Genomic DNA, 15,104 nt, shown 5'->3' on the forward strand with positions numbered 1-15,104 from the left:
AGAAAAAAAATTTTTTCGAATTGGTAGGGTACCCTAAAACAAATTTTCTTGGAAAAGAAATCATCACCCTAACCAAGTAGTCCTAAAATAAAAAGAAGTAGTAAAATATGTACAAATTTTAACTATCATGCAACCTATCAAGCAATGCAACAACTAACTAACAAAGATAGAAATTTAAAATTTGGTGTTGATAGGAAATTGTTACCCATGGAGATCGGTCGGACGACCTCCCTACACTTAGAAATTTGCACCGTCCTCGGTGCATGCAAAGAAGGGCAAGGTGGATGGGTTGCTACAATTGATGAGCTCCTCCAAAAGGTTGTGCGGAAGGACTTGTTTGTTGCCCCATTTAGAAGCTTTTCCTTTTCCTCTTTCGGTGGCCATCCTAAAAGGAACGAAAAAGAAAGAAAATTAAGCCTACAACAAAGATATCAAAGCAAATAGAACATAGGCGAGGGCTAATGCCAAATAAGAGTATGGTTCTCATTACATGGTAGCTACAACATGTGAGTGAGAAAACAATATAAGCTAAGGCATATTAACTAACACTTGATGCAAGAGTAAAGTCAAAGCATGAAGAGCATGTTGAGCATCAAGTCAAAATAAGAAGAAGTGGGTCATGAAAAACAATATGAGTTTATATCAATGAACAAGGGATACAAGAGTCATAAAAGATGAAGTATTGATTTAAAAGTTTCATCACCCATCAATATCAAACAAGTCACGAAGCACGAAAATAATGCAAGAAATTCTCAACAATTGAGTAAGAGAATTCAACACTATTATTAAAATAAGAAACTCGAAAAAAATAAAGTAAAAACAGGCTATAAAAACAAAATGAAAATGCGAAGAATAAAAGTATGCGAATGCAATGGTCAAAAGAAAATGGAAGATGAGAAAAAAAACTCTTATTTATTTATTTATTTATTTTTTTACCGGCGCAGACGCGTCAAGCACGCCCACGCGCCGATGCGCAGGTTAGCAGAAGGACGCGTACGCGCCAGGTGTGCGCACGCGTGGGGCACAATGTCAGCCCAAGGTTGGCCCAACTCTCTAGAACATGTACCTGGAGGGCAGGTGGCACTATCAGTGCGCGCGCATTGCGCAATTAGCATCAAGGATACGTACGCGCCAGGTGCGCGTTCGCGCGGGTTTGTTTTTTTTTTTTTTTGCCTCAGCCATGGTGCTGGCGCAATATAGGCGTAACTCTCGGGTCAATGTATGGAGGGATGAAATTTTTCAATCCACGCGTACGTGCAAGTGGAGGAGTGAAAATGCTTAATACACACATACGCGTACAGTGCGCGTACGCGTGGATGGTGCTCTGTTTTTCAAAATTTTTCAATGTTTTTGCACCAATCCAAGCATTCTAAACCTCCAAACAGCTACCAAAACACCATAAAACCTTATTTATCCTACTAGACTACCAATTATACTCAATAAACTCAACAAAACATGAAATTAAACTAATTACCAATATGTACAAAAGGGAAAAATGAAAAGAATTTACCATGGTGGGGTGTCTCCCACCTAGCACTTTTGTTTATTGTCCTTAAGTTGGACTTATGGGGAGCTCCTCTTAAGGTGGCTTGTGCTTGAAGGTATCCTTGAACATCCACCAATGCTTGAATCTCCAATAAGCTTTAGTCTTCAAAGATGATAACTCCAAGCCTTGGTGGAGTTCCACACAAGCCATGGGCTCCCAAATTTGATTCTCCTTGTGTGATCCGGGATCCCACACTTTGTTTTGACACCCATCTTCAAATTGATCATCATGATTCCAATTGGGTGGCATGACCTTAGAATTCTCAATTAAGCATCCAAACATTCTCCTAGACCCATGCAATTTGGTTCTACACCAACCATTGCTATTCAACTTCGAGCATGCAACCATCATGAACTTAGAGTGATGTGTCCAACCACTACACAACTCTCTCCTACTCTTAACTCCACAAAGAGCTCTAAGTTGACCATCATTTTCAATCAAACCATATTCAAGTGAGAAAGCAAAGCTTAGGGATAAGAATTTTATCCACTTAAATGTTGTGTAGGATGGTGACTTAGGAAGGGGGACCTCCCCATACTTAGCCAATATGAGGTTTACGCCCTTGTGCACCTTCTTGACTACCTCCACCTCCTTGCAAGCTTCCTCAACTTCGATTCTTTGCTCACTAACTTCTTCCATACACCCCTCATTGCTCAAACCATGTGTCGGAGGTTGTGCACGGTCCTCCTTGTCATCAATTTCACAACACAATGAAGGAGATTCATCAATTCCAAAAGATTCATTAGTTGGTGTGAAATCATCTTCAATGATGGAGCTTGCTTCTTGCTCAACCTCCTCCTCCTGGTGGCTTCCTTCTAATTCAATCTCTTCTTCATTGCTTACCAAGGGTATGGGAGGTGAGGTATCTTCTTCTTCACTCTCTATGTCAAGCCCAATGGAAGAGGCTTCAATTGTAGATAGGAACTCCTCAATGATTGAATCCATCTCTTGATCAACCTCTTCAAAGTCTTCAATCATGATATGCTTTGGGGGTTGTACGCCCTCCTCAACATCGACATCAAGCATCTTGGAAGAGGGCTCTCTAATTCTACATTCCCATGGACTTCCAACATCTCCTAGGTCTTCAACCACTCCTTCCGGCTCAATTGTCTCATCTTCCTCCCCTTGTGGCAATTCTTGCTTCAACTCCTCTTCTTCATCTTGAAGCTCTAAACTCACTCCCTCACTATGCTCCTTGGTTGCTTCTCCACATTCATCAATAGTAGTGCCTTGGTTACTTAGGCTTAGTCGGGAGGAGACCATGTTGCTAACGGCTTCTACCATGATAGCCATTTTGGCTTCTAGCTCCTTAAACTCCTTTTCCGTCCACTCTTGTTGCCTTTGGATATGAGACTCAAGGTCCCTTAGTTCTTGCATGAGGGCTTCATCGGGGGACGGTGGTAAAAGAGAGGGTTCATTTTTTGAGGGGAAGGCATTATAGTTGGAAGGTGGTTCATTTTGGTAAGGGTATGGAGTTGGTGTATATTGAGGTGGTTCTTGAGAGTAATTGCATTGGAATGGTGGTGGTTCCATGTATGATTCATATGGTTCATAAGGTGGTTTGTCTGGTGGATAAGAATTAGGGTCATAATGAGGTGTTTGGTGGTATGGGGCTTGTGAGTAAGGTGGTTCAAAGTCATGTTGAGGGGGTGGTTCATAGGCATGTGGTGGTGGTTGTTGACAATCACAATAAGGGTCACCACATCCATTAGATTGATATGCATTAGGATTAGGATTATACCCATAAGAAACCGAAGGGGGTTGTTGCCAATAAGGTTGATCAATCCCTTGAGGCTCCTCCCATCTTTGATTGTTCCATCGTTGATGCACATCCTCATTGTAGTTCCCATTACCTACAACATAATTTGAGCCAAACTCATAGCCAAAGTGATGATGAGAATTCATAGTAGCAAATAAAAGCAAAAGCTAACAAAAATAAGCAACAAAGTCCTAAAGCTAACAAAAGCTAACAAATAAGCAAAAGGCAAACATATTCACATATTCACAATAGTCAATAACATAACACCATTGCAACTCCCCGGCAACGACGCCATTTTGATGAATGAGAATTTGTCGTATTGGTCTAGATTTTCTTCTTATAGAAAAGAATTACTTCGTTGTAAGCATAGTTCTAAACCAACAAACAATTCCCACATCAAAAATTTGATTTGTCACAAGTACAAACCACAATGAAAATTAACCGAAGTATTTAGACTCCGGGTCGTCTCACAAGGAATTGCAATGAAGTGATCAATTATTGGCTATGAAGATGCAAGGGGGTTTGATTTTATATTTTTGCATGAAAATAAATGGCAAGAAAAATTAAATGATAAGAAAGTAAAATGATAAGAACTAATAAAATAAAGGAAAAGTACTCTTGGCTAGACATAGGTAATTGAGATCACCATCCTTGTCTACAAACCAAATATTGATAATTAGGAGGAACCAAGCTCATTAAGTATACTTCTATACTTGAAGTATATCAAATGGCTTAATCAACATCAGCCCATAAGTTCCAACCTATCTACTAATTAGATTAGTAGTGGGTTAGTGTCAATGGGTATCAAATTGATCACCAAGGGTTCTCAAATCACCAATTCAATGAGACCCAATGACTCAAGGTCACTCAATTCCCTTCGCCTAGGCCAAGAGTCAAGAAAATTACTCAAAAAATAGTGTAAACATTTTATCAAACACCTAGAGCATAATAAAAGCAAACTTCACAAAATGCTAGAATTAGTGAAACCCATGACTACCACAAGCAAGAAATCAATAATAACAACTAAGATAAACATAAAAGAGCATGGAAACATAAAATTGCATTCAAAGAAATCAGGATCCAACAATGTTCATCAACATAAAAGAGAGTAGAATAAGAAGTTAACAAGAGAAACTAAGAAGATTAAGACAATAGAACACTAAAACATAAAGAGAATTGAAATCAAAACAAGAATTGAAAGAGAAAATTGAGAGAGATTAACCTAAACTACCCTAAATTCTAGAGAGATGGGAGAGCTTCTCTCTCTAGAATTCTATCCTAAAACATGATGAAAACTAAACTATGACTACTTGGTTCATCCCCACTTCAATCCTTGGGTTCAAGAACATCAAAAATGAGTTGGATTGGGCCCAAAATGAGCTACAAATCTCCCCCAACGAGTTGCCCAAAGTGGACCCACGCTAATCCATCGGCGAGTGCACGTCATATGCACGTACGTGCCCCTATACGTCAGGCAACTATGGCAAATTTTATATCATTTCGAAGCCCCGGATGTTAACTTTCCAATGCAACTGAAACTGCTTTATTTGGATCTTTGTAGCTCAATTTATAATCAATTGAGTATGAAGAGGTCAGGCTTGACAACTTTACGGTTCCTTCATTTCTTCATGTTTTCTCCCACTTTGCATGCTTCTCTCCTCACTTCTTCCATCCAATACTGACGTCGGGATTTTTGCCAGTAAAGAAGTTCATAAAAATAGTCGCGTTATAGATATAGTCTCTAAATCGACAGAAATCTCTTCGTACAAACGTTTTGGTTGTCACAAGTAACAAACCCCTTTAAAATTGATAACCGAGTACTTAAATCTCGGGTCGTCTTCTCAAGGAATTGCAGGGAAGTATGTTCTTATTATTGGTTATGGAGATTGTAAATTTTGGGTTTTGAGAATAGGGAGCAAGTAATTTAAATTGCAATTAAAATAAATAAATAACTGTAAAATAAACTTTTGGCAAGGTATGAGAAATTGGAAGTCCTAGCTCAGTTATCCTTATCAACAATAATGAAAATTGACTCTTGATTCCACTTAGTTAACCTTTACTAGAGCAAGGGAAGGTCAAGTGACTAATTAGTTTGATCTTCAAATCCTAGTTAATCCCTAAGGAAAGATTGGGATTATCGAAGTTCAGTTCAATTAGCAAAGATAACAATTATCACTTATGTTGAGTTAAGATAACTCCTGAGTTACTAATTTCTTAACCAAAGCCAAGAATGTAGAAAGCTAAATTAAAATCATAAATATCTGGAATACCTCAAATAAAATACATTCAAAGCAGTAAAATCTAACATGGAAAAGTTCATAAGCCAATTGGGCAACATAAATCAAATACAAATAAAAGCATTAGAGTCAATAAAAATAGAAGCGAAAGTAAATAGAAAGGGACATTGAACCTGGGATCAAGAGTCACTCCTAAAACTAAGAGAAGTCCTAAATCCTAATCCTAAGAGAGAGAGAGAGGAGAGAACCTCTCTCTCTAAAACAACATCTAAAATATGAAAAGTGAATTATGAGAGCCTCCTCATGAATGGATGCATTCCCCCACTTTATAGCCTCTAATCTGTGTGTTCTGGGCTGAAAACTGGGTCAAAAGCAGCCCAAAAATTGCCTCCTGGGATTTCTGTTATGTTCAGGTCACGGAAAGGTGATGCGGCCGCGCGGATTGGGTGTTGGCCAGGTCACGCATCCGCGTGACCCACGCGTTCGCGTCACCTGGCGTCGGGGCAACTATGGCAAATTATATATCAAATCGAAGCCCCAGACGTTAGCTTTCCAACGCAACTAGAACCGCGTCATTTGAACCTCTGTAGCTAAAGTTATAGCCGTTTGAGTGCGAAGAGGTCAGGCTGGACAGCTTAGCAATTTCTCCAACTTATTGTATTCCTTCCACTTTTGCATGCTTTCTTTCCATCCTCTGAGCCATTCCTGCCCTATAATCTCTGAAAACACTTAACACACATATCAAGGCATCTAATGGTAATAAGAGAGGATTAATATTAGCAAATATAAGTCCAAAGAAACATGTTTTCAATCAAAGCACATAATTAGGAAGGCAAATGTAAAACCATGCAAATAGTATGAATAAGTGGGTAAAGAGTTGATGAAAACCACTCAATTGAGCAGAAGATAAACCATAAAATAGTGTTTTATCAACCTCCCCACACTTAAACACTAGCATGTCCTCATGCTAAGCTTAAGAGAACTATAAAGATGAAGAGGAATGGTAGGATGTATGAAATGCAACCTATCTATATGAATGCAACTACATGCAAAAAATGTTCCTACCTACTTGGTTAAAAATAAATAAGTTCCCCCAAGACAAACATAAATCAGATTTCACTAATTAAAATTATACAGTAAAAACAAGTAAACTTGTAAGAAGATAGCTCATGAAAGCAGGGGACATAGAATTAAGCACTGAACCCTTATAGGAAGTGTATATGCACTCTAATCTCTCAAGTGTATAGGGTTAATCACTCTACTCTTCTCTAGTCATGCTTTCTAAACTTTGTTCTTTATCTAACCAATCAACGAATATTTAATGTATCAATGCAAACATCATGATGTCTTTTCAAGGTTGTAATGGGGCCAATGTAAGGGTGAAGGTATATATATAAGGCTAAGTGATCTAGTGAAGTGAATCCTTGAGTAGTCTAAGATCTCACCTAACATATACATACTCTATTAAAATTATACTTAGCTACCCAAATTTTCCCACTTTTGTATTACATACTCATGTATCAAACTTTTTTTTTTCTTTTGAATTTTGTCCCATGTGCATTGGTTCTTTTTATTTTGCATTTGGGGTAATATATATATATATATATATATATATATATATATATTTTTTTTTTTTCTTTTGTATCCCCTTATTTAATTACTTAATATTTTTTTTCAATGCACATGGTAATTTGATTATTTTGATTTTACATGAGCATGCTTCCCAAAACTTTTATTTTGAAATATCTTTATTCTTTTTAATTTTCTACCTTTGTTTTTATCATCCGTGTTCCCATAAGGTTCCCCACACTTAAACAATACACAATTTCTATCTTAAGCTAACTAAGGATTCAACTTGGGATTTTTATTTTGTTTTTCTGCTTAAGGCTAGTAATGTGGTTATTAAAACAAGGAAGGATTTAGAAGCTCAAGGGGGCTAACAAGGGTGATGTAAAAGGTAGTCTAATTTGGGATAAGTGAGCTAGAATCAAACAATGGCCTCAATCATATGCAAGCACGTAAATACACTAAATAATGGACATATAAATTGGAACAAAATATAGATTACAATCATAGGGAAGGAAACACACAAGAATAAAAATTTATGGTTAAATAATGTAACCATGTAAATAAGCTCAAAGTCTCACAGGTTGTGTGTTCTTTGGCTCAAAAACCATGTTCCAAATACAACTTCAAACAAATTTAACACAAAAATTTTCATTTTAAATTAGTGAAATTTTTCAAAAATAGGGTCCTAAAAAGAATTTTATTACTTTAACCAAGTAGTAACTAAATGCACAAAATCAAATAAACATGCAATTAAATATGCAAATGCAACAATGAACAAATTAACATTGGTGTTGAAATAGGAAATAACTAACCCTTGGAGATCGGTATCGACCTCCCCACACTTAAAGATTGCACCGTCCTCGGTGCATGCTAAGATGTGCAAGTGGATGGGGGTTGTGGTTCCTCAGCTGGGGCTCTTTTTTTTTTTCCTTTCCTTGCTGTTGATTTGGGAATGGCTTTCTCTTTTCCTTTCTTGGTGGCCATTCTGAAAAAGGGAAGAGAAAGTAAATTAAATTCAAAGAGATATATATAGCAAGGAAGAGAACGGAAAAGGTGGTGATGGATGCACATTTAAGATATAACTGACATTAACACATGCTCGCGAGTACATGTGAAAAGCCATCAATGGAAAATAGCTAGTGCATATAAGGACAAGTGAATGCAAGGTGTTTATTGGCATGCCGGCAAAGGGCATGAGTAGCATAGATCAAGCATTACTCGAAACAAACCATCATGTTTGTATTGACAATTAATTTCAATTAATACAATAGTAAAGGGAGTTTATGAAAAGCAAGCATTGAATAGTATAACAACATAGAGAAGTGCATAATGTATAGGAAATATGAAGGTGAACATGCAAGCAATCCCTTAAATAGAATAAAAATAATTGTCAAACGATTTGCAACAATCCACAAGCATATAATGAGGGATAATGACTCAAAAAAAAATTTTCTAACACCATGTAAAAAGGAAAAGAAGAAAAAGGAAAATATGAATAATGAAAAGAGAAAGAAAAGAAAAAGAAAATAACATATAAAATAATAATAATGATAGAAATGAGAAGAAGGAAGAAGGAAATAGAACCTTGGTAATGGAGGTGAGAAAGAGAGAGAGTGATAGGTGAGATAGAAGGAAGAAGGGAGAAGGAAGAAATAAGGAAGGAAAAGAAAAATTAGGAATTGGAGGAGAGAAAGATAAGATATGTGGCATTTTTTGGTTGAGCTGTGCGGCGCATGCGACGCGGCCGCGTGGGGCACGCGTTCGCGTGGATGTGCTTCAAGTATGGTGGCGCGATCGCGTCGGTCACGCGGTCGCGTGACCCATGTTATGCTTCTGGCGCGAGTGCAGCCTCGCACCAGCACATCTCTCTGTTCAAATTAATTTATTTGCCAAAATTGGGACGGCGCGATCGCGTGGGTCACGCGATCGCGTGAGTGTGTGCCAGAAAGAAAATGGATGACGCGGCCGCGTCGGCGACACGGTCGTGTGATAAGGATTGTGCTTCCAGCACCAATCCAGCATCACTCTCGCACAATATTTCATGGTGAACCCTTTTACGTCGAAAACTCAGGGCACGCGACCGCATGGGGCACGCGGTCGCGTGGGAGGCCATGATTCCCATGCGATGCGAACGCGTCAGCGACGCGGTCGCGTGGGTTGATTTGTGCTATTGGCACGCCTCCAGCCACGCTCCAGCGTGACTTTCTGTTCATCTTTATTTTTCTTTACTCTCCTTACGACGCTAACGCGTCGCTGATGCGATCGCGTCACGCAGCGGAAATTTTTTTTTAATGCAATATGCAGATGCAAATGCAGTGCTTAATGTGAATGCTATGCATGATTCCAGGTTCAATGAAAATAAAATAAAATAAAAATAAACAACACGAAATAAAATTGAAAAACAACGATCATACCATGATGGGTTGTCTCCCACCTAGCACTTTTAGTTATAGTCCTTAAGTTGGACATTTGATGAGATTCCTGCTATGGTGGCTTGTGCTTGTACTGATCCAGGAATCCCCACCAATGTTTGTATTTCCAGTAGCCTCCAGGGTCCCAAACTAAGCATGTAAAGCCCTTAAGAAGCCTCAAACAGATTCTTAGGCTCCCGGGGTGACAAATGCCAGAACAGATTCCAGGATCCCAAACTTTACTTTTACACCCATTTTTGTCTCGATCTGCATTTTTCCAGCCGGGTGAAAGGTGATCTGAATTCTCACTGCAGCGACCAAACAGCTTCCTAGACCCATTCAGTTGAGCTTTATACCAACCTTTGCGTTTGAACTTAAAGCTTCCAACCATGATGAACCTTGCAGGACAATTCTTACCACTGGCCATCTTCCTCTTACTCTTAATATCACAAAGAGCTCTAAGTTGACCATCCGTCTCCAGTAGCCCATATTCAAGTGGGGTTAGAAAGCTAAGGGATATGAGTTTTACCCACTTGAATGTTGTGAAGGATGATGGCAACTTAGGGGGAGGCATCTTTAATGGAATTGCAAGCTCCACTCCCTTGTGCTCTTTTCTGATAACTACCACCTCTTTGCAAGCTTCTTCAATTTCAACCTCTTCCTTTTGGCAGCTCTCTTCCAATTCAATCTCCTCTTCATTGCTTTCCAAGGGCATGGGAGGTTGTGCTTCTTCTTCTTGAATCTCCATCACTAGATCAACCTCTTCCAAGTCTCAACTGTGATATGCCTTGGAGGTTGTACACCCTCCTCAACATCAATTGCAATCGTCTTGGAAGGAGGCTCTATGTTTTGACTTTCCCATGGAGGTTCAGCATCTCCTAAGTCTTCAACCAATTCTTCTTCTTCAATAATCCCGGCTTCCTCTACTTGTTCCAGTACAAAGTCATGCTCCGTACTGTTCACTGGAGTTTCTAGTATCTCCTTCATACTACGCTCTTCATTAGACTGTCCACATGAAGCCATGGGGGTTCCTTGAGTGTCCGAACGTCGGGAAGCTAATTAACTCATTATTGCTTGACCCAATTGATGAATGGTTTCCTGACATCGATCCACTGTTTCCTTGAGACGATCCTTTGTCTCTTGATGCACTCGGTTTTCATAAATAGGATCATAGTGCTCTTGGATTGATGGATATGGAGATGGTAAATATTGAAGTGGTGGTTCTTGTGAGTAATTGGGTTAGAATTGGGGTGGTTCTATATATGGTTCATATGGCTCATAAGGTGGTTGGTATGGTGGTTGAGGGTTGGGGTTATATGGAGGTGAATGGCGGAAAGGGGCTTGTGAGTGTGGTGGTCCAAAGTTATGTTGAGGAAAGGGTTCATAGGCACATGGTGGTGGTTGTTGATAGTCCATTGGAGGTGGTTGTTGCCATGAGGGTTGATCAAATCCTTGTGGTTCCTCCCATCTTTGATTGTTCCAACCTTGATGCCTATTTTCATTATAGTTTCCATTCCTTACAACAACATTGGAACCAAACTTGAAACCAAAGGGGTGAGAATTCATAGTAATTAATAAAAATTAAAAACAAAAGCCAATTGGGCAACATAAATCAAATACAAATAAAATACATTCAAAGCAGTAAAATCTAACATGGAAAAATTCATAAGCCAATTGGGCAACATAAATCAAATACAAATAAAAGCATTAGAGTCAATAAAAATAGAAGCGAAAGTAAATAGAAAGGGACATTGAACCTGGGATCGAGAGTCATTCCTAAAACTAAGAGAAGTCCTAAATCCTAATCCTAAGAGAGAGAGAGAGAGGAGAGAACCTTTCTCTCTAAAACTACATCTAAAACATGAAAAGTGAATTATGAGAGCCTCCTCATGAATGGATGCATTCCCCCACTTTATAGCCTCTAATCTGTGTGTTCTGGGCTGAAAACTGGGTCAAAAGCAGCCCAGAAATTTCCCCCTGCTATTTCTGTTACGTTCAGGTCGCAGAAAGGTGACGCGGCCGCGTCGTCCATGCGGCCGCGCAAATTGGGTGTTGGCCAGGTCATGCGTCCGCATGACCGACGCGTTCGCGTCGCCTGGCGTCGAGGTAACTATGGCAAATTATATATCAAATTGAAGCCCCAGACGTTAGATTTCCAACGCAACTAGAATCGCGTCATTTGGACTTTTGTAGCTAAAGTTATAGCCATTTGAGTGCGAAGAGGTCAGGCTGGACAACTTAGCAATTTCTCCAACTTATTGTATTCCTTCCATTTTTGCATGCTTCCTTTCCATCTTCTGAGCCATTCCTGCCCTATAATCTCTGAAAACACTTAACACACATATCAAGGCATCTAATGGTAATAAGAGAGGATTAATATTAGCAAATATAAGTCCAAAGAAACATGTTTTCAATCAAAGCACATAATTAGGAAGGCAAATGTAAAACCATGCAAATAGTATGAATAAGTGGGTAAAGAGTTGATGAAAACCACTCAATTGAGCACAAGATAAACCATAAAATAGTGGTTTATCAATCACCCTTATCTGCAATACCCTCATGATGGATGATGGGCTGAAATCCACATCAACCCCCTAACATAACTCTTGTAGGGAGGGCTGGTTTTGCTTGGCCTTACAGCATTTGCATAGAACTCTCTTATCATGGTTGTACTTATGTCAATGAGAGGTTCACACAGGAGTTCCCATCTTCTCTGTTCAACTATCCTTCTCATGATGGGGTAATATCATTCCTTCAATCAGAAACCAATCTCTGGAATAACTTCTTTTGCTTCCATCAACCTATGGTATCTTGACTCATGAAATTGAGACTTAAATCTTTTGTCATCATAGGTTGGTGGTTCAGCTTTAACTGGTTGCTTCCCTTTCCTTCTTTTGGAACTTGATGAAGCCATTAATTGGGGAAGGAGTGGAGCTGAGTGGAGAAATGAAGAATAGTGAGGGAGAGGGAGTTTATGTGACTCTTAGGATGAGTGTTGGCTTACTGGTGAAGAAAGACTAAAAGATTAAGGAGACAAGTATGGGTTAGAAAACTAAGGACACGGTTACTATAGCCTTTCTTTAAGGCAACCGAAAGCTAAAGTTTTCAATGCACGGAGTGTGAAAGTCGGGTTATGAGGCATAGTCCAAGTGAATCTATTTATAGCAACTTTAATGAAGAATGGATGGCCAGGATGTCTTTTGAAAGAGTTGGAATGAATGGTGTGCATGTAAGGAAGGATGAGGACAAGAACCACCTCTTTATTGTGCATGTGGTTTGGCCTCCTAGGTGTTGAACCTTGCAGATTTTTGCTTCCCAAAAAGCAATTCCCAAGCACATGTGACTCACTTTTTCTCCTTGTGACACCCGTACTTGCATGATTTTTTGTCCTTTCCTCAATCTTCTTAACACCTATCCATTTCAATCAAGGCAACAGTAAGTTAAAAATTTGAATGTAGCACGGTGGTGGTTATCAAGTGAAAAGTATATAAAAAAAATAAAATTTGCTATATGTTCCTTATTTATGAATAACCAACTATGCCCTTTTGAAATTAAACAAAATATTGGTGAACACCAAACTTGTTTTCTGCTATGGTTGGTATATTTATTACAAGGGACATTTTATTTTCTACCTTAGCAAAATAAATTCATAAAATGATGCAATATATGGTTTATCTATTTCATGAATTTGAGTCTTTGAGCAAAAGTGACTTTCTAGAAATTCATACCATATGTAGAACACCAAACTTAATGTTTTGCTATATACTTCAATAAAATGAATGAGTATATATCCTAAAATAGTTATATGATCAGCATGCTTGAAAAGCCATTTTAGAGTGCCTTTAGGCACACCAAACTTAGGAATCAGACATATGCTTCAAAATGATGTGTGCAAGTATCAAATATACTTATGAGAGCTCAAATTCATGCTAGAAGAACCATTAATTATTGAAATTAAAACAAAAGCAAGAACATTAATTCATGAGCTACCTCCGATGGAGTGCTCTTTTACTGTCACTAGCTTGACATTGATTCCTTGTTAGGGTGGCTGGTAATTATGGTGCCTTACCTTTTCCCTTCTCACTGTGAGCCTTTGATGCGTGGCAGAAGTTAGACCAATTAAGAGATTATAATATAATAGAATAGCATTGCGAGTATAGCTCTTAAATAGCAAAAATCTGCCTCATCAATTTAGAAAGGTTGTCACAAAAAGTTTAGAATAAAAATACTGGGAGTATGAGTCCCAGGTCGTCTCCCAACGAGTTGCTAGAAAGGGTGCTAGGTTATTAATCAAGAGTTTTCTGAGAATTTTGAGAGTTGAATGACAGAAAATAAATAATTATAATTAAGTGCACTGAAAATTAAAAGGAATTTATATTATTCAAAATAAAAGAAAGCCTTGACTGGGGGAATGATTAATCGGAAGTTCTATCCGTATTGGAATTCTCTCAAGTGTAGTATAAAGAGGTTGTTATTTTCACTTAGTTAACCTTTACTAAATAAAGGAAAGTCAAGTGATTGAGCTAACTCTTATTCGCAAATCCTAGTCCTCTCCCTTGGGAAGGTCTAGCGTTAGTAAATACAGAATTAGTTAACAACTTCCAATTTAACTAATTACTTGAGCATTCCAACTCAAGTGTCTCCTCTTAATCAACCCCCATGTCAAGTAGGGGATCTACTCTATTGACAAGGATATCATCTTCGTTATTGGAAGTTTGGAATGGAAAAGAGACATGATAATTTAAATAAAATAGAGATTCAAAATTGATTAAAAGTAAAAGTAATCCTTTGCATTAACAATCCATGAAAATAATCCAATTACCACTCTAAACAAGAATTAAGAATATAGAAAAAATAAATAGGAAGTAAGAAAACAAACAAGAATAGTATCTTCAACGGAGGTGATGACTCTTCAATATCCGAAAGCAAAAGCAATAATCTATGAATGTAAAGAGAAACTAGAGGAAGAGTAATTCCCTCTCTAGATTCAGATCTAAAAACCTAAAAACTATCCTAATGAGAATATGTGAGTGTGTGTTGAGTCTCTGCATGTTCCCTAGCTTTATTCTGTGTTTCTGGGCTGAAAACTGGGTCAAAACTCGGCCCGAAATCGCCCCCAGCATTTTCTATTAATTCTACAGATTGCACAGGTCACGCGTACACGTCAGTCATGTGTGCGCGTCATTTGGCGAATTTCTTTGTCACGCGTACACGTCGTCCATGCGTGCACGTCTTTTGTGCAGACTCCAATCCATGCGTACGCTTAGGCACACGCATGCGTCGCTGTAAATTTCTCCATTCCGCGTGTTCGCGTCAGCCATGCGTGCGCGTCGGTGCTCGCTGGTCATCTCCTTAGTTTCTTATGTTTCTTCTATTTTTGCAAGCTTCTTCTCCATTCTCTTAGTCATTCCTGCCCTATAAAGCCTGAAACACTTAACACACGGATCACTGCATCGAATGGTATAAAGGAGAATTAAAATATACTAATTAAAGATCTTTAGGAAGCAAGTTTTCAATCATAAAACAATACTAGGAAGGGATTATAAAATCATGCAAATCATATGAATAAGTGGGTAAAGGAC

The sequence above is a fragment of the Arachis hypogaea genome, chromosome 18, assembly GCF_003086295.3.
Source record: "Arachis hypogaea cultivar Tifrunner chromosome 18, arahy.Tifrunner.gnm2.J5K5, whole genome shotgun sequence".
NCBI lineage: Eukaryota > Viridiplantae > Streptophyta > Magnoliopsida > Fabales > Fabaceae > Arachis > Arachis hypogaea.